The following is a 19,520-nucleotide window of genomic DNA, read 5'->3' on the forward strand; positions in this document are numbered from 1 at the left end:
CTTCCTTGGAGGTCTTTAAGCAGAGGCTTGACAACCATATGTCAGGAGTGCTCTGATGGTGTTTCCTGCTTGGCAGGGGGTTGGACTCGATGGCCCTTGTGGTCTCTTCCAACTCTATGATTCTATGATTCTATGATATGTGATTATTGTTGTTCATAGACCAAAGAAACTGAAAACAAATCCAAACCTGGATCAGTCTGGGTTCCTCTTGTGTTAGCATTTCTGTCCTCTGACAGGCACAGAGGTTGCTGCTGCTGACTAGCAAGATGATGAACGAATTGAATTCAGCCCTCTCTTGCTTTCTGACTGCATGCCAAAGACTGCATCCGTTGTGACTGTAGCCTCATAGCAAACCATCAGAAAGCTAGGCTCTTCAATGGAAAGAGCCATGTCCTCTAGAATAATAGTAATAATAATTTTTATTTGTACCCCGCCTTCCCCAGCCAAGGCTGGGCTCAGGGCGGCTAACAAGCAATAATAAAAACAAGTTGAATGAATACAACTTAAAAACAAGATTAAAATACGACATTAAAACATTGAAACATTAAAATGCAGCCTCATCACAGGAGGAGAAAGGAAAAAAGAAAGAGGGGGAGGGAATCAAATTGACTCCAAGCCAAAGGCCAGGCGGAACAACTCTGTCTTACAGGTCCTGCGGAAAGAAATCAGATCCTGCAGGGCCCTGGTCTCATGAGGCAGAGCGTTCCACCAGGCCAGAGCCAGAGTTGAAAAGGCCCGGGACCACTAGGGTGTTGCTAGATGGACCTTGAGGCTCTCTGTGGGGCATACTGGGAGAGGCGGTCCCGTAGGTACGAGGGTCCTAGGCCATGAAGGGCTTTAAAGGTCAAAAGCAGCACCTTAAATCTGACCCTGTACTCCACCGGGAGCCAATGCAGCTGGTAAAGCACTGGGTGAATATGCTCCCATGGCAGAGACCCCGTGAGGAGCCTCGCTGCAGCATTCTGTACCCGCTGGAGTTTCTGGGACAGCTTCAAGGGCAGCCCCGCATAGAGCGAATTACAGTAGTCAAGCCTGGAGATGACCGTCGCATGGATCACTGTGGCCAAGTCGGGGCGGGAAAGGTAAGGGACCAACTGCTTGATGCGGCGAAGGTCGCCTTGGCTGCTACTGTAACCTGCGCCTCCATGGAAAGGGAGGAGTCAAGGATTATACCCAAACTCTTAACGGAAGGCAGTGGCACTAATTGGGCCCCCGCAAGAGGAGGGAGTTGGTCCCTCATCCCCATGCCATCCCGACCCAGCCATAGGACCTCTGTCTTCGAAGGATTTAGTTTCAATTGGCTCCCACGAAACTATCCAGCCACAGCTTCCAAGCATCTGGTCTGTGTGTCCGGAGCCGAGTTGGTTTGGCCATCCATCAGCAGATTGTGCTGGTCCCGGGGGCTAACCGAGAGCCGAGGTCTGAGTCCAGTCTGAGTTCAGTGGTGCGGTATGAAGGCTGTCCGTCAAAGCTGTAGCTGGGTCCAAGGCGGGGAGTCGGGTGGGATCAGGAACTCTGGCAGAAGAGCAGGTCAGGGTGCAGGCAGGAACAGGCTAGCAACAACGTGGGACTAGGACCGCAACCTGGGACTGGGGCTGACTGGCTTTTATCTGCCCTGAAGCACAGGGCGGCCCCGGTCCACAGGTGACTCGCCTTTCCTGGCCCGGAGGCGAGCACTCCTCCTGCAGGAACTTAGTTCCCTCTGCCTCTCTGCCCTGAGCCTCTGCAGCTCAGGAGAGGCTCCTCAGCTTCCTCTGACGGGGCTGAGAGTGGAGCACCTGCAGGCAATGGATCCTCGATCACCTCAGGAGCCAGAGCAGACTCAGCTGGTGCCTGCACCTGAGGATCCAGCACAGGTGAGGAGCCTTCAGGCTCAGGCCCCAGCCCCGGCTCAGCTGGTTCTGGAGGCGGGGACTCCTGTGCAGGCTGGGATTCCTCAGGTTCAGCCTCTGAGTCCGAATCCCAGGCCATCACACAGATAGAGCTGAGTGTCATCAGCATATTGGTGACAGCCCAGCCCAAAGCTCCAGATAATCTGGGCAAGGGGGCGCATAAAGATGTTAAAAAGCATCGGGGAGAGGATTGCGCCCTGTGGCATTCCACACACCAAGGAGTGGCGCGACATCTCTCTCCCTAGCGCCACCCTCTGTCCCCGACCAGAGATAAAAGAGCACAGCCATTTACGGGCTTTGACCTGTATCCCAACGTTGGCAAGGCGGTGGTCCAGAAGATCATGATCGACCATGTCAAAGGCTGCTGACAAATCTAAAAGAATCAGCAGTCCTCACCCGCCTCGATCCATTTGTCTACGGAGATAATCTGTTAGGGCAACCAGAGCCGTCTCGGTCCCAAAACCAGGACAGAACCTGGACTGAAATGGATCTAAAGCCGATGTTTCCTCCAGAAACCTACCAAGCTATTCAGCAACCACTCTCTCAATTACCTTACCCAGATATGGAAGATTTGAAACTGGGCGGTAATTGGATAGGTCTAAAGGATCTAGTGAAGTTTTCTTTAAGAGCAGACACACCACTGCTTCCTTCAGTTCCCCTGGGAATGTCCCCGTGCCAATGCTTGACTATGTAACATAGCTAGACTCTTAGAGCAGTCCAGTTTTCTCTGCATCTTTCCCTTTCCTCCTTGCACACGACAGTTTTATGAAGAGCCTGGAGACAATCTGTTCGCAGCCCTTTACAGTATGAGGTGGCGGCAGCTAATAGTGTCTTGCAAATGGAAATGGCTTGGACTAATGGAAAGTAAATTGATCGTGCAGGATAAAATACTAATCAAATGCTGGCTATCCCTGCCACCTCCTGTAGTCTGCCTGATCTATACAGAGTCATTACTATGCAGATTCCCTTCGTCAAAATAAAAAATAGAAAGCAAGAAGTGTGAAACAAAACTAAGTGAAACAGAGCTCATGGAAAGAGTGGAACTGAAGTGTTCCCCTGTCTTTTCCCTAGTCCCAGATTGGTGCACCTCTCTTCACTCACAGTAAAATAGTAGGATGTTTAGACACATTGGACTCAAGCAGGGTTTTAACCCCTCTGGTTCCCCTAAAAAAATAATCTAAAAAAACTGGAATGGTAATTATTGCTCTTTACTTAAATCCTGTAGGTATCAGTTTCAAATTTTCATATAAAGCCAACATACTAAGTAAAGCATAGCATAATAGACCATTTAAGTATGGGGAGTTTAAATATATAGGCACATTATGTACCAGATAAAAATATGTCTGTTAATTAGGAAATTTGAATGGCTTGGGATTCAGAGTATAAAAGTTTGCTGTCTAAGGGATGAGCGAGAAATTCAATTCACATTTCATGATCATGGCGCTGAATTTTCACACAGCCTGATCTAGAATTAGCTGTGAAGGTTTTATAGAGCTGCAGCCTAAGCATGAAAAAGGAACTGAAGAATGTAAGGAAACATTAATAGCACATAGTAATGTGAGAGAGGATCCTTCTGGGACACCACAGAGGCCTTTCCTGCCGACCTCTTACCTGGGAGTCAGCTGTGCAGCTGGCTTAAAATATAACAGCATCTCCAGCTGCTTATGCCACTTTCTGTTGCTCATGTGATGGATTTCCAAGATTATGTGTCTAACTCCCAGCATTTATTTAAATCACATATACTTTTATTGGATTTAGTATTTAAATTATTTGGCTTATGTTTTCACAGATAGTCTCTGTTTGGGTTATGTTAGAGGCCCTGTGAAGATTCTTGAAAGAGTATCCTACAAATTGCTCTTCCACAAAAGAATGATATCTGCTGTGGTCACTGAATTCTGTGGGACCACTTTCCATAGAAGAGTCGAGGGAACTTTATAGCTGATACAACCGTTTTCTCCTAGGATGCAGGGGTTCTGATGTTATCCACTGCCACTTATTTATGGAGCCAGAATTAAAGGAGTTGAGGTTTTTTGTCCGCTTGATTCCCCACCTCCTTATGAAGCTGTGGTTGGCCAGAATCATGTGCAGGTACTGTCCATTGGATTCCACCAACTTGATGTGCTTTCACAGCAGGTTATTGAATTTTCATTTTTCTGCTTAGGAATAAGTAGCTACTGTAAATACATTCAGGTTTTAACTGGAAGTTGCTAAATTGGGAATGAAAGATATTTAGCTAGTTTGGATTTTATGTCTCTTGAGTATATACTTTTGCTTTTTTTGTAGTGTTGTTTTTTGTAGTATCCTAGTATTAGATTATATGCATCTTGACTATATACTTTTGGTTTTTGTAGTATCCTAGTATTGGATCCAAACATAGTCATGCACTGAGTAGACCCATTTAAACCAGTGGAAGTCAACCTCATTGATTTTCAGTGAATCTACTCCATGTATGGTGAGAATCAGAGTCCAGTCCCTAAACCTGAGTGTAATACTAGAAGCTGAAAAGGCATAAATAGTATCTTCAATTTCACTGGTAATCTGAATTTTAAAATATATATAACATGTTTTGCTGTTCAAAGCAGGCTTTAAAAATAATAATGAAGTTTTCCCTGAGGAAAACTACTTTCCATTTGCATAACTCATTTTGATAATAATTAGTTTTTAAAACCAAGCATAATATGGTTTGTCTTGCTTTTTGCCCAGCTTCTTATACCCCACCCCCACCTATGGCCCAAGGATTATATGCTTGCTTGCTAGCTCTTTAATATTTATTGGTCTTTGAATGGGAGGATAGGTGTTGGTTTTACCAAGATACTGAAGAGCTCTTGAATTGTCCTTTCTATGAATTCCCTATTAATATTTATGTGGATAATGTTAATTTTTTATTTAGGGAAACACATTTCAAATTTCAGATGCTTCAGAAGCAGTGATTGGCTCACCAGGACAGAATGAGGCACAAGTATCTCCAGGTAAAGATGTAGGCTTGATTTTAAGTACTTGAAAAAAAGGCCTTTGGAAGTGTTGTGGTGGAGTTGATGCTGAATGAATAAGCAGCCAGCGGATGCACCCCTGTAACAAATGTTTCCTACTATTGTTTTCAACAGTGCAGCATCTAACATGGGATTTCATTAGAACAATTGACCACAGTTAAGAGTATTAAAGGTGATGCACCTGCAAAACGTGTTCCTAGAACCCCACATCAGGAATAAGGGGTGACTAACCATTTTTATCTAAATTATGGGAGAAAGCACCCTCTGCTTTTGAGCTTCAAACAGATTCATAGAAGATTCACCAGATTGTTCAACAGTACTTTATAATTTTTAAAAAATTACAGTGTAGCTTCAGATAAGAGCAAACAAAAAAACAGTATGCAGTTCTACCAAGGTTGGTCTGTGAAAAAAGTTTTAAATAGGTTTTGAATAAATGCATTGGTTTATTTAAACTTTTTTGCAGAAATATTATATTCTATCAGGGAAATGTTGAATTCAGGAACCCTGATAGAATAAAGTTTATGGCTTTGTATCACTGGATGGATGAGGACAAACAGATTCGAGCTGACTTATGGTAGATTTCTGTAAATATAATGCTTTTAAAAATGTTGGTGGCAAAGAACGGTATTGGTTGTCTAACTGCAGTTGATGCTAACTTTGTGCATCTCTGGCAGAAATCCTGAAACATGGCTTTTTCATGGAAGGAGCCATCACAGTTCCTGTGCTAGCCAACTAGCTCTTGACCCCTGAACAAGACTTTGTCTGCCACTCACCCCATCTTTGCAGTTCTCCTGTTGATTTGTCCTTTGCAGGCAGCAGCTAAAGAGGTTAGCAGATGGTTTTAGCAATTCAAGCTGATCTTGAATTGAACTCAGTTGAGTCTGTGGTTCAGCAAGCTTTTGTCTACACCCAGATGGGCAGGGTAGAAATAAAATCATCATCATCTAACTTATTTTCATTTCACACATGTACCCAAAACATTTGTTTCCAAAGCTAATTATATCATTTATTTATTTATTTATTTATTTATTTGAATATTTTATTAGTTGAATATAAGAACAACATATAATCAAATACAAGCAATCAAATACAGTTTTCCCCTAAACCCCCCCCCCCAAAAAAAACAGCCCCAACTACGTCCAGGTAATTACATTAGTAATATAATGAAATAAAAAATTATTTCTACAGTTGCTGGTTTAAAAAATATCATTCCACATGCTTCCATGTGTCTTAGGTGGTTTAAATGCATGTTCTTTCTTTGATGCATATGTAATAAAGGAGGACCATGTTATGTAAAAGTTATGTAGTTTCTCACGTTTTCTTTCACATACCCTTTCTGTTAACTTTTCCATCAAAATTAATTCCCAGACATAAGCATACCAAACTTCATATAGGTTCACGTTTAATGTCCTCCAGTGTCCAGCAACAGCAAGACATGCTGCAGTTATAAGATGCACAATTAAGTCTTTGTCTCTAAGATTTTGTGCTTCATCTGCAAATATAGAAAGCAATGCTATTTTGGGATCCAAATTGATCGATTAAGATGTAATTTGTTCCATTTCCTGAAATATTTTTAACCAGAAGTTTTTAATCAATGGGCATTTCCACCACATGTGTATAAATGTTCCTTCATTCCCACAATTTCTCCAACATTGCAGAGAAATATTTTTGTCTATTTTGCTCAGCAATGTGGAATGCAAGTACCATCTGTGGGTTAGCTTTAAGGTGTTTTCTCTTATTCGGGCAGAAATAGCTCGAAAGGGGGCTTTTTGCCACATTCCTTCCCACAATCCATCATCAATCCCTTCTCCTAAGTCTCTTTCCCATCTAGTCTTCAACATGGAGGGCTTTGAGGTTGAAAAATTTACAATCACTTTATAGATTAAAGCAATTAGACCATTACCTCTAGGGTCTCTGGTATATAAAATATTTTCAAATGTAGTTAGTGACTTCATCCCTTGTTTGCAGATTTCTGTGCTACTTATAAAATGGATGACTTGATGGATTACCATCCAATTGTGGGAAAAGTTTTGAACCATTTCTTGTAGTATTAATCCAGACAAAGGGGTGTTTTCTTTGTAAAAGTCTTTAAGCCAAGACAGGCCCACATTTTCCCATTTTTCAAAGGGGAATGTTCTGTCTCTATTATAGAAAGTAGGGTGAAATGCCAATGGTATTACAGGAGGAAGCTGAGAGGCCATCCTTGGGAACCATTTCTTCCACACTTTTAGATTAGATAATAAAGAGGGGTTTTCTATCTCAATAATTTTTTTTTTACTAATTTGCCAAAATGGGACCCTCTTACTGAATTCTGTTCATTTGGGTTTTTCATATTTAGCCAAGCTATTTGTTGAAATCCTTGAATTACCAGAAAAATGCTATGTAGATGGGCAGCTGCATACATGATATTAGGTACTGCCACCTCCTTTGCCTGGTTTATATAATGCTTTATATGGTAACCTTGGCCTTTTATTCTGGTGTATAAATTTTAGAAGCACGTTTTGCCAATTTTGTAATTTTTTGTCTTCTATGGTTATTGGTAAGAATCTGAAGAGGCACCATCATTTTTATAGTGGTGATTTGGCCCAACCATGACAGCAAACCCTTGCTCCAAGTTTCCAATTTTTGTCTAATCTCTCAAATCATTGGACCAAAATTAAGCTTTTCCAAATTTTGAAGGACTCAACCGATTCCAAGTCTTTATTTGGTTTTGGTAGCACTATAATGTGTGTGCTTTTCCAAGTTCCATGTATCAGGCCATGATCCTTTATATCTGTAAATATTTCAGCAAGAATGGGGCCTTATATCATTTTTGTATTACAGTTGAACCTTGGTTTTTGAGCTTCTCAGAAGCCGAACAATTCGGAACCTGAAAGACGAAATCCCAGAAGTAATTGCTTCCGTTTTTGAATGTGCCTCGGAGGTTGAACAGCTTCGGAGGCGTGTTTCTCCACTTTTTCAATGCATTTTGCCAACCACCCTTTGATCCTCAGTTTTTGAAAGTTTCACAAGTCAAAGAGTCTCCTGGAACAGATTACATTTGAAAACCAAGGTTCCACTGTATTACTGAAGGAATGAACTTGGCCTTTTCTTTTTGTCCACAATGTTTGCTTCTTTGTGTTTGACAGATTTGAGATGGTACTCCTAATTTTTAATTGTTTTTATTTTGTCTTTCTGAATTAACTCCTTTTTCTATGGACCCAGCTGTTCAACTTGGGTGATGTCAGATTCAGACATCCCAGATTAAGTGAGCCTTTGTGCACAGGACTGAGATGTAGCCCTGTGTTACCTGGCAGGTCATTCAGCCTATAGAAGTCTCCTGTGGTCTACTCAGACCATGGGGAGGGTCCATCCCAAGAAACCTGCAACGGTAGGAGGATGCTTGCTGTTGGATGGGGGGGGGGGGTAGAGGGTGAGGATAGGGAACCAGCTCACCATGATAAGAATGTATCTAGTAGGGCTTTGGAAGCCTTTTGTTCTGTAGATGTGAACGTTGTCACCTAAGGTACCAGCTGCTTCATGAAATGACTGAATAATGCCCTAACATTTCTAAGATGTTTTGCTTAAACTTTGGTTCCTTGAATAATGTGAACATAATTTTGCCAGATGTGACACACACACACAGTAAAAATGTTTTTGGATGTTGCTCTAGAATGCCCTGTTGGTGCTACCTGTGACAAGGAGTATTTTTTCTCTTTTACAAATAACTTAGTGTGAGTAATACATAGTTTTTTTAGTTTTTTTGTTTGTTTTTTGGTCGACTTTATTGTTAAAATAATTCAACATTAATACACATACAAACATACATTTCATACAACATACCTACATACCTACAACATACCTACACTCAATCCCACAGATGATTCCCATCACCATCCACCACCCCTCACCCTTTGTGTTAGACTTCCAATCTACTCAACTGCAATTTCTTTCTACTTCTATTACTTTCTTTCACACACCTTTAACCTAATTTCATATTTCTTTTTCTATTACACATTGTTATCCATCTTATTTAATATTCCAATATTTGAAACGAAACTTCTTTATTCTAATAGGAGTTCTGATTTTTCGATATAGTTTTGCAAGTATCTTTTAAACACCTTTCAGTCCCTTTCTGCCTTCTCTTTTGAGATCCTTCCAATTTCTCCCATTGTTTTGGATATATTGTGGTACTCCAATAATTTGGCAAGCCACTCTATCTTTGTTGGTACAGTACCACTTTTCCAATTTTTCGCAATCAATAGCCTTGCGGCTACTGTTGCGTATAAATATAAGGTCTTGTCTTCTTCCTTTAGGCTTCCTGGTACTATTCCCAATAAAAAACCTTCTGGTGTTTTCCTAAATGAATATCTGAACATTTTTTTCATTTCGTTATATACTATTTCCCAAAATTGTTTGATGTTTAAACAATTCCACCATATATGTATCATAGTACCTTTTCCAGTGTTGCATCGCCAGCAGACATCGCTACAATTTTTATTCATTTTTGCTATTCTTTCAGGTGTTAAATACCATCTGTGTTGCATTTTGAGATAATTTTCTTTCAATATATAACACATAGTGAATTTCATATCTTCCTTCCACAATTTTTCCCATTGTTCAAACATAATATTTTTCCCATAATCATAATCATAATCATTTTTTTCTTGTATTAAATATTTATCGAATTTTGATATTTCTTTTTCAAATCCTAACTTTTTGTCTTTCGCTAATCTGTACTTAATTTGAATACCGTATTTTTCGCTCTATAACACGCACCTGACCATAACACGCACATCGTTTTTAGAGGAGGAAAACAAGGGGAAAAACATTCTGAATGAAACAGTGGATGTATCATTTTTGTGCTTCATGCTGTGGCCACAGACATGTGATCTGATGGTGAATTTGGGGTGACCCAATGCAAAAATCCTGAGAATCCCTGTGGATCCATGCTTTGTAACCACGTTTTTGCACCATTGCAGCCCCAGGCAACAGTGGGTGCATGATTTGGGGGGGGGCAGGCTGTAGCCATGGACATGCTATGTGCTCTGATGGTGAATTTGGGCTGACCCAATGCAAAAATCCTGAGGATCCATGTAGATCCATGCTTTTTAACCACGTTTTTGCACCATTGCAGCCCCAGGCAACAGTGGGTGTGTGGTTTTTGGGGGGCAGGCTGTAGCCATGGACATGCTATGTGATCTGATGGTGAATTTGGGGTGACCGAATGCAAAGATCCTGAGGATCCATGTAGATCCATGCTTTGTAACCACGTTTTTGCACCATTGCAGCCCCAGGCAACAGTGGGTGCGTGATTTTGGGGGGGAAGGCTGTAGCCATGGACATGCTATGTGATCTGATGGTGAATTTGGGGTGACCAAATGCAAAGATCCTGAGGATCCATGTAGATCCATGCTTTGTAACCACGTTTTTACACCATTGCAGCCCCAGGCAACAGTGGGTGCGTTATTTTGGGGGGGCAGGCTGTAGCCATGGACATGCTATGTGATCTGATGGTGAATTTGGGGTGACCGAATGCAAAGATCCTGAGGATCCATGTAGATCCATGCTTTTTAACCACGTTTTTACACCATTGCAGCCCCAGGCAACAGTGGGTGCGTGATTTTTGGGGGGTAGGCTGTAGCCATGGACATGCTATGTGATCTGATGGTGAATTTGGGCTGACCCAATGCAAAGATCCTGAGGATCCATGTGGATCCATGCTTTTTAACCACATTTTAAGTGGGGAGGGAAGGAAAAACACAGAAGGGACAAGGAGCACGAGAGGGGTGTGCAGAGAAGCAGCTGGCTAAGAATGCAGGAGAGGGGTATAACGGGAGGGAGGAAAGGAAGGCAAAAGTTTTCCCTCACCTACCCACCCAAGCCAGCCAGCTCTCTCTCTCTCTCTCTCTCTCTCTCTCCTTTCTGCATGTTTTCAGCAGCACGGAGCACAGAGAAGACACTCTGCTTTCCTCTCTGCTTGCCTGGAGGGGAGGGGCTTTCCCTGTTCTTTGTTCCGTTTGAGCAAACACAGCAAGGAAACAGAGGTAGGTGGACAGTAAGACCCTGAGGCAGAATGCAGGAAAGCAGCCGCTTCCTCTTTTCAGGTTTCCGTTCTAGGAGACGCGCAATTTGATTTTTGCCTGATTTTTTTTGCCTCCCCTCGCGCCATTTGGCTCCAGGGACCACACATTTGCTCAATAACACGCACAGACATTTCCCCTTCCTTTTTAGGAGAAAAAATCTGCGTGTTATAGAAGGAAAAATACGGTATATTGAAACCAATCACTAATATGAGCTTTAATTTCTGTACAATCCTTTAATTCCAAATCTCCGTTTTCTTCCTTTAACACCATTTTATAGGTAGCCCAGTTTTCTTTCATATTTAATTTTTTCACTGCGACAATTTCTGCTGGTGATGCCCAGGACTTCTGCTTTTACCACAGCTGCAACAGTGTGAGCTCTGACTGCAGTAAGCAAGTAAGCGAGGGCGTACACCGGTACTGTGAGGGGCAACGTTTGGCTAAACGACCCCTGAAAAGGCTTGGAAGGAAGCTCAAGCCAAAGGAACTTCGGCAGTGTCTTTTGGAGTCCCGGCACCCCTCGCCAAAAGAATAAAAGGCTGAGGTGTGTGTGGGGGGGAATCCAGGCACAGAGAAGAACATCAAACAGACCGGTGAAAAGCCTCACATCACTGAAGCAGTGACAAGATGGTAAAATCTCTATTTCTATATTAAAATAAACGTAAAGTGGTAGCAGTAACAATAAAACCTAAAAGGAAATAAGACAAGGGGGGAAAAGGAAACTCGGGGGGGAACCCCTCAAGAAGCGAGTAAACCCAAAACAAAATAAGGAGTAAAAATAGCAGAGGGGAAGTAATGCTACCACAAAAGTAAAGGGAAGACAGAAGAGCAGAAAAAATATATGGAGAGAGTGTAAAGAAATCACTCAGATTGCAATTAAACTATTTAAAAGCACACTATCTGAAACGGACTTACTACAAAGTGCAAAGCAGTGCAGGCTGCCTGTTGTTGGAGCTGGGTGGAGTAAAGCAGCTGCTTTGAAACTGAATGTCCTTGAAGGAAAGATAAGGACAAAGGAATAAGGAACGCTGTGGCGGAAAGGAGGGGAATTTAACAGATAAGATGGCGTCGACAGTCTGAAGACGCTGAGTAATCACCAAGAAGGAGGAAGAAGGAGGAAGTGATGAAGACAAAATAGTGAAAGAGAGGCTTAAAGGAGGGCAGAAGCTGGCAAGCTGAGTAAATAAGAACACAGTGACACCTAGTGGACAAAGTAGGAAAAGCAGCAATAAAGGAAAATTGAAGTAATAGAAGGACATCTGGTGATTGAAAAAGAGAATGTAAAATGTCTCATGCAATTAAAAAACAGACTGGAACTGGAAGTCAACAGCAACAATTAAGAAGAAACTCAGGCTTTGAAGAAATGGATTTGAGGGACCTTATTATTAGTTTGAAATTGGATGTTGGAGCATTGAGAAAAGAGTTGGAAGAAAAAATTAATACAATTGACGGGAAATTAGAAAAATTAGAAAACACAATGGAAAAAAATGAAAAAGAAAATGAAGAAATAAAGGAAAAATTAACAGAAGTCCTAGAAGGAATGAAGGAGACAGATAAGAAAGTGCAAGAAATTCAGAATAAAAATCAACAAATGGAAGAGATGGTGAAGAAAATTAGTAAAGAACAAAGGGAACAAATAAAAGAAATGGACAAATTGAAAAAGGAGATGGAGGAACAAAAAGCAATCCAGGAAGCTACTGGGGATGCGCTAGCAATGATACAGATGCAGATTAAAGAGAAAACCTTGAGATTCAGAAATGTTCCAGAAGAGGAAAGGGAGGATATTTGGAAGAAGATGACTGAAAATTTAGCAAGGTGGCTACATTTAGAGGGAAAAGACATAATAGAATGGACAGAGAAAATCTTCAGAGTGAACTCAAGAAAAGCAAAAATGAACAAATGGCCGGCAGACTGCATCATTGTATTCACATGAAATTGGATGAAAGATAAGATCCTCCAAGCAAAGAGTAAGAACAAATTAATCATCGATGGAAAGGAAATAATCATTTTACGGAGGTCCCACCCAGGTTGATAAAAAAGAGACAGCAATTCCAATTTCTAACAAAAGCACTAAAGGCCAAATCAATATCCTTCAGATGGGAATACCCAGTGGGGATTTCCTTCAGTTTCAAAGGAAAAAGAAGACAATTTGAGACATTTGAGGAAGCAGATATGTTTTGGAGGAAGTATCAAGGAGAATTAGGAGGAGGGAAAAGTGAAGGAAGAAATGAGGAAGGAAGAAAGGGAGAGCTATCAGATGAGGAGGAAGAAGAAGAAAGAGCTCAGCAAAGGGCGGAAGGATGAAGAACTACGCCAGTGGTAAATAATCAGACCAATAACTATTACAAAACCCTTCTCCTTTACCACTGCAGATAATTTTAACTCTTTCTACTAACTCTATAATTTTTTAACTAATTAAGAATGAAATTTAAATTGTTATCTTGGAATGTAAATGGTTTAAACAATAGGAGGAAGAGGCAGAAAGTTGAACGTATCTTAGAGAGGCAGAAGTGGGACCTTGTTTGTTTACAAGAAACCCACATCAATACTAAGCATAAAAGATTACTAGTAAAACCAAAGTTAGGGGAAGAATTCATCGCATCTGATGTAAGAAAAAAGAGGGGGGTTGTAATGTATGTTAAAAGCAAATATGAACCAGAGTTGTTATATGAAGATAAAGAGGGGAGGATTGTAATAGTCAAAATATCATTAGAGGGGGAGCCAATTGTAGTAGCGGGAATCTATGGATCAAATGAAAGAAAATCAGAATTCTATGTTAAAGTAAGATCGTTATTAATGGAATACATAGATATGAGAATTATTGTGTTAGGGGATTTAAATGGAGTAATAGAACCAGAATTGGATAGATCGCAGAAGAAAGGGGGGGGGGAATGAAGGGAAGCTGCCAAAAAGCTTTGTGGAAATGGTAAGGATTTTTGATTTAGTGGATATATGGAGATATAAATATCGTGTTGAAAAGGAGTTCACATATTTCTCAGAACCTAAAAATTCATATAGTCGAATCGATTGTATATGCATTACTAAGGATATGACAATTAAAGCAGAGAATGCAGAAATATTACCAAAAACACTTACAGATCATAATCCAGTATCATTAACTCTTAAAGGAAAAGAGGAGAAAGGGAAAAAAGGTGGAGAATGAATGTTTTCCTATTAAAAAACCAAAAAGTAATACAAGGAGCCAGAAAGTTGATGAAGGAATATTTTGAAAACAACTGGAGGAAAGGGATAGATGTAAAAACAGTGTGGGATTCTGGGATGGCAGTTGTTAGGGGATATTTCATAAAACAAAACTCAATAGCATATAAGAATAAAGAAAAAAAGAAAAGGGAGCTTTTAGAAGAAATTAAAAGGAAGGAAAAATTGGCCTATGCAAGCAAAAATAAAGAGAGATTAAATCAAGAAATTAAATTACTGAGAGTAGAACACAATAAAATTATAGAACAGGAGGTAGAACAACAAATCAAATTTTGGAAATATAAAAATTTTGAATGGGCAAATAAACCAGGCAAGATCCTTGCCTGGCAATTAAAGAAACAAAGAAATGAAAAATTAATAAATAAGATAAAAGTAGAAGAGAGGACAATAAGGGATATGACAGAAATTAAAAAAGAATTTGAAAAATATTATAAAAAATTATATCAAAAAGAAGTGCTAACAGAAGGAATAGAGGAATATATAAAGGAAAATAAATCAATAGAGATAGCAGAAGAAGACCATAAATTCTTAAATGAACCAATATCAACCGAAGAAATTAAGGAATCAATTCAAAAATTAAAAATAGGGAAATCCCCAGGTCCAGATGGCATACCAGCAGAATACTATAAAGAAATGTTAAATGAATTAATTGACCCACTAAAAGAAGTAATAGAGGAAGCGGTAAAGAAGGGGAATATTCCAGACTCTTGGACTCAAGCGTATATAACGCTCCAGCCAAAACAAGGCACGGACTTGGAATCTGTCTCAAATTATAGACCCATTTCGTTGTTGAATTCAGATTATAAAATTTATGCAGGATTATTGGCTAACAGGTTGAAAAAATATATGGGAAAAATAGTGCATAAAAATCAGGCTGGATTTGTGGAAGGAAGACAAATAAAGGATAATATTAGAAATATAATAGACATAATGGAATATCTACAAGTAAGAAGAGATAAACAAGCAGCCCTGATTTCAATCGATGCAGAGATCAAGGGCATCCTGATCAAATTTGCAGATGACACCAAACTGGGAGGAGTGGCTAACACCCCAGAGGACAGGATCACAAAACGACCTTGACAGATTAGAGAACTGGGCCAAAACAAACAAGATGAATTTTAACAGGGAGAAATGTAAAGTATTGCACTTGGGCAAAAAAAATGAGAGGCACAAATACAAGATGGGTGACACCTGGCTTGAGAGCAGTACATGTGAAAAGGATCTAGGAGTCTTGGTTGACCACAAACTTGACATGAGCCAACAGTGTGACGCGGCAGCTAAAAAAGCCAATGCAATTCTGGGCTGCATCAATAGGAGTATAGCATCTAGATCAAGGGAAGTAATAGTGCTACTGTATTCTGCTCTGGTCAGACCTCACCTGGAGTACTGTGTCCAGTTCTGGGCACCACAGTTCAAGAAGGACACTGACAAACTGGAACGTGTCCAGAGGAGGGCAACCAAAATGGTCAAAGGCCTGGAAATGATGCCTTATGAGGAACGGCTAAGGGAGCTGGGCATGTTTAGCCTGGAGAAGAGGAGGTTAAGGGGTGATATGATAGCCATATTCAAATATATAAAAGGATGTCACATAGAGGAGGGAGAAAGGTTGTTTTCTGCTGCTCCAGAGAAGCGGACATGGAGCAATGGTTCCAAACTACAAGAAAGAAGATTCCACCTAAACATTAGGAAGAACTTTCTGACAGTAAGAGCTGCTCGACAGTGGAATTTGCTGCCAAGGAGTGTGGTGGAGTCTCCTTCTTTGGAGGTCTTTAAGCAGAGGCTTGACAACCATATGTCAGGAGTGCTCTGATGGTGTTTCCTGCTTGGCAGGGGGTTGGACTCCATGGCCCTTGTGGTCTCTTCCAACTCTATGATTCTATGATTCTATGATTCTATGATTCTATGGAGAAGGCTTTCGATAAAGTCTCATGGGAATTTATGAAAAAACTGTTAAAAGAATTGTGTCTAGGCGAAACATTCCAAAAAGATATAAATGCAATATATAACCATCAGAAAGCAAAAATTATTATTAATGGAGAATTTGGAGAAGAAATCAATATCTTTAAAGGTGCAAGACAAGGATGCCCCCGATCCCCAATGTTATTTATAATAGTATTAGAGGTTATATTAAAGAAAATAAGGCAGGACAGCCAAATAAGAGGAATAGTAGTTGGTGAAAAAAGATACAAGTTAAGAGCCTTTGCAGATGACGTTATGATCACAACAGAAAATCCCCTACAATGCACACCTAGAATATTGGAATGTATAAATGAATATGGCAGATTAGCAGGATTCAAATTAAACTATGGGAAAACCAAAATTCTAGTGAAAAATATGGAAGAAAAGGATAAAGTGAAATTACAAGAAATTACAGGATTGGAAATTAAAAAGAAAATAAGGTATCTTGGAATAAATTTAACATCAAACACTATAAAGGTAAAGGTAAAGGTACCCCTGCCCGTACGGGCCAGTCTTGACAGACTCTGGGGTTGTGCGCCCATCTCACTTAAGAGGCCAGGGGCCAGCGCTGTCCGGAGACACTTCCGGGTCACGTGGCCAGCGTGACATCGCTGCTCTGGCCAGAGCCAGAGCCAGAGCCAGAGCCGCACATGGAAACGCCGTTTACCTTCCCGCTGGTAAGCGGTCCCTATTTATCTACTTGCACCCGGAGGTGCTTTCGAACTGCTAGGCTGGCAGGCGCTGGGACCGAGCAGCGGGAGCGCACCCCGCCGCAGGGATTCGAACCGCCGACCTTTCGATCGGCAAGCCCTAGGCGCTGAGGCTTTAACCCACAGCGCCACCTGCGTCCCATCAAACACTATAGATTTAAGTAAAGAGAATTATGGGAAAACATGGAATGAAATAAAAAATGATTTGCAAATATGGGGGAAATTAAATCTTTCCTTAATAGGGAAAATATGGTAATAAAGATGAACATATTACCAAGGATGATGTTTTTATTTCAAAGGATCCCAATACTAGGAGGAGATAAATGTTTTAATAAGTGGAAAAGAGATTTGGCTAAATTCGTGTGGTCAGGGAAAAAACGAAGAATAAAACACAAAATAATGATAGATAAGAAGGAGAGAGGAGGATTTGGCCTCCCTGACATGGAGTTATATCATGATGCGGTGGGTCTGACCTGGCTAAAAGAATGGATCAAATTAGATGACTCGGATGTATTGGATTTAGAGGGAATAGAGACGAGATTTGGATGGCATGCCTATCTAATAGATGAAAAAGTCAAAGTGCATAAAGGCTTCCTAGGGCATATAGTTAGAAAGTCTATATATAAAATATGGGAGAAATATAAAAGAATCCTAGAGTAATACATAGTTTTTTTAAAAAAATAATTGCTTGGGAGCCAATATTTGATTTAGAAATAGTCATAGAAATCTGTTTGAAATAAATATTAATACATGTCCCGAGGATCTTTTTTTCTACACACTTCATTACATGCAAGCGTATTCTAACTGATTTTCTTTTCCCTTCTGAGTTGTTACTTTGTTTTTGCAGTAGGTGGTGATGAACGTAATTCTATAACTAGAGAGACCACCTTGCATCCGGATGCCAGTTTAGTCCCTGCAGGAACCTCCAAGACAGTCCTCAAGCCTCTCAGGAAATGATCAAAAAGTGATCCTGTGCTGCATGGATTTCCACCAAGAGGTGAATGGGGTTTTTCCCTAAGGAAATTTACTATAGCTTTCAGTTGTGGACCCACTCACTTTTATTTTCAGCCAGTGGACGGGAGTGAAGACCTAGACTCTGACCCTGTTTTTGCCCAATTGGGCAGTTCAAATTTTGGTGTTAGCAGGTTATCCTGCCATCCACAGTGGCAAAGGAGGTCCCAGTTGCCAGTCATGACAAATAGGCTTTTTGTCCCCCTGGTGGAAGAGGGGAAGCCGTGCTAGGCCACAACTGCTGCCCACCCAAGAGCCAGGTAAACAGCCATTTCAGGCTGCAAAATAAAAGAGGTCTGCAGTGGTACCTTAGCTTACATACGCTTCAGGTTACATATGCTTCAGGTTACACACTCCGCTAACCCAGAAATAATGCTTCAGGTTAAGAACTTTGCTTCAGGATGAGAACAGAAATCGTGCTCCGGCAGCGTGGCGGCAGCAGGAGGCCCCATTAGCTAAAGTGGTGCTTCAGGTTAAGAACAGTTTCAGGTTAAGAACGGACCTCCGGAATGAATTAAGTACTTAACCCAAGGTACCACTGTATTTGCATTTAAGACTTTTTGATCTGTAATTGGACTGATGCCTTGGAGGAGCAAGTTAACTAATGTAAAAATTGTGTGTCTGTCTGTCTGTTTTGTTAGTGTGTATTCCTTAGTAGTTTCTTAATCCTAGCAACAATTTTGTAAAATACATCTTCAGGGATGCATACTACTACAAATAGTAGATGAAGTGTTAGGCCTGTATTTGCACTTTACCATTCAGATACTGTAGTTTTCTGTGTCTGACACAGCTGTTTGCTAAATTTGTTTAGTCCAAATATGGGGGTCATCTTATACATAGATGGTGAATGCACAGGGCTTGGGCCCTGGTGCAGCTGCCCGGGTTCTGGTTCTTGAAATATGGCAACCCTAACTTGGGTCAACTGCTGCAAAAAAAAAAAAAAAAGCTCAGGAACTTAAGGCAACTTCCCTCAAAAAACAACTTGGGGTGACCTCCCCCAAAAAGCTCAAAGTTGTTCTGTTTGATGTTTAAAATACTGATTTCTTAATTTTGGGTTCAAAAAAATAGGGGTCGCCTTATAGTAGTACTATCACAAACAGTTTTACCATCTTATTTTCTGGTTATGAGTTGCCGGTCTAGTGGCAGAGTTAAAGCCCATCCAATGAATTTTTGGCAAATACAGGATTTGAACTGAAGTCTTTTGGGGCCAAAGCCAGATCAAGTTTCTGGAACAGAGCTAGAAAATACTAATAACTTCTTAAGCATCTGTTCCAGTCTGTTGTATGCCTATTTTATCCAATACTAATATTTAGAATTATTTGAAGCCACCATTAAATTTCACGCCAACTAAGTTTTCTGCATCTAGTAAGCAGTCAAGACTGCTATCATGCAATCAAAGGCAATATTGTGCAAGTTGCAAGTAGTATGGTTGAGTGTGGATGACCATAGTAAGTCATAATAAAAACATATACTTCTCTGAAATATATATATCCTTAATACTGATTGACTCTACACTTTTGTAAGACCTATGATTATCAGGTTCCCCTTTTTATAGCTAAAGACAGCTGATCTGCCTTATTCTTTTGGGAGGTAGGAGGGTTTGGCAAACATCACATGCTCTGCTGTGCACAATTCAAAGTGCTGGATGCAAGCCTATGTATATGCTACCCAGAAGCA

At 40.6% G+C, this 19,520-nt stretch overlaps 1 long non-coding RNA gene across 1 annotated transcript; it reads left to right on the top strand.

The window, feature by feature from the left end:
- The first annotated feature begins 2,506 nt into the window (after nucleotides 1-2,506).
- On the top strand, nucleotides 2,507-19,520 carry LOC307227071. Its single transcript, XR_013843777.1, has 3 exons — nucleotides 2,507-3,980; nucleotides 4,783-4,861; nucleotides 17,680-19,520. It is a non-coding gene; the product is annotated as an uncharacterized lncRNA (long non-coding RNA).

Source organism: Podarcis cretensis (genome assembly GCF_951804945.1).
Source record: "Podarcis cretensis genome assembly, chromosome: 11".
Taxonomy (NCBI): Eukaryota; Metazoa; Chordata; class Lepidosauria; order Squamata; family Lacertidae; genus Podarcis; species Podarcis cretensis.